The following is a 1425-nucleotide window of genomic DNA, read 5'->3' as shown; positions in this document are numbered from 1 at the left end:
TATATGGAAATATGTATATAATTCAAGAAATAAGAATAACCTTAAAGTCTTGCCCCACAGGCTACCAATATAGAGGTCTTATGTCAACAGCATTGTTTGATGACTACAATTAATTTAGGTTCTGCTGGAATCCACTTTCACAGAACTTATAGGTAGTAAGTGCTTGAAACCTATTCTCATGGGAAAGCTTACCTTAGTGTGCTTAAGCCCTCAGGTGTTTGAGAAAGAGCAAGATCATTGGTGTGCTGAAATAGAATGAGAAATGGACAGTAGCTGGGGATAGTGAGTGTGTGTGTATGTGTGTGCATGCATGCACGCAACAGCATAGAGTACAGATCATGGAAAGCTCTCTAGATATTGGTAAAGACTGTTGCTCTTAATCAAGTAAAATGGAGAATCATTAGAGGGTTTTGAGCAGAGGTGTGATGATTTGAGTCATCTTTTGAAAGGTTTACTCCACATGCTGGATTGTAATAGAATGCAAAAACGGACTGACAAGAACTATAGACTTATAGATCAGTTACGGAGCTATTGTAGTAATTAAAAGAGAGTGGTGATAGTGATGGAGTTGATGGGAAGATCCAGATCAAGGTAGAAGCAATAGAAATTCATAGGTTGTGAGAGACGATAGTCAACTCCAAGGTGTTTGGCACCTGTAGAGATGAAGCTGCCATTAACTGACAAGGGGAAGATGCTAGGTCTAACAGATATATGGTGGTAAGGTCTGAGTTCTATTTTGGCAGGTTACATTTTGGATTTTCATTAGACATACAAAAGGAAAAGTTAAGTACACAGAGGTCTGGTGTGGAGATATAAATTTGGGAGTCAGACAAATGGTACAAAAGACTACAGTTATCAAGGCAATGACTACAGCTAAATAGAAAAGAACAGAGGACATTTATGATAAATGGCTGTGAATGTTATATCTTAATTAACAGCTTGCATCAAGGAAGATCTCCCAGTGAATTATTCTATAGAACAAATTTTATTTTGAATACATTGGTAAAATACCATAAATAAAAGTTATTTATTTAAACAAATATTAGTTAACTGGGTGTGACTACCACAAGTCCTAGGAGAGAATTATTGGATCCCTATGGTAGTTTTAAAATATCTACATTTTTATAAATAGATAAGACTAAAAGACAAGATTTTTTTTATAGATTCCATATTTTCAGATTGTAGGAGAGCACACCAATACATAGACCACTTACTGAATTAGATTAGAAATATTTGAATGTTTCCTATACATTTATAGGCATTTAAGATATCCTTTAATACATCTTGAGGAGTAGTGAGGCAAAATAGAAGCTAAACTGTAATTTTTTGTACACACATATAAAACACATACCTAAGAGACCTCTGTTAAAAGAAATAAGATTTTTAAAAACGTATATTGGTTTTGAAGGTGTTTGCAACTTTATT

The 1425-nt window shown here is 34.4% G+C and overlaps 1 protein-coding gene across 1 annotated transcript in view; it reads right to left on the bottom strand.

The window, feature by feature from the left end:
* The window catches only part of SI (sucrase-isomaltase (alpha-glucosidase)), a gene marked incomplete at its 3' end in the record, with an annotated part of 88057 nt that overhangs the window by 26110 nt on the left and 60522 nt on the right, over positions 1-1425 (bottom strand). The gene's annotated exons all lie outside the window — the stretch shown is intronic.

The sequence above is a fragment of the Propithecus coquereli genome, unplaced genomic scaffold (genome assembly GCF_000956105.1).
Source record: "Propithecus coquereli isolate 6110/MARCELLA unplaced genomic scaffold, Pcoq_1.0 Scaffold472, whole genome shotgun sequence".
In the NCBI taxonomy this organism is placed as follows: Eukaryota; Metazoa; Chordata; class Mammalia; order Primates; family Indriidae; genus Propithecus; species Propithecus coquereli.
The sequence above is the reverse complement of the archived record's forward strand: the minus strand, read 5'-3'. Positions and strand labels throughout refer to the sequence as shown.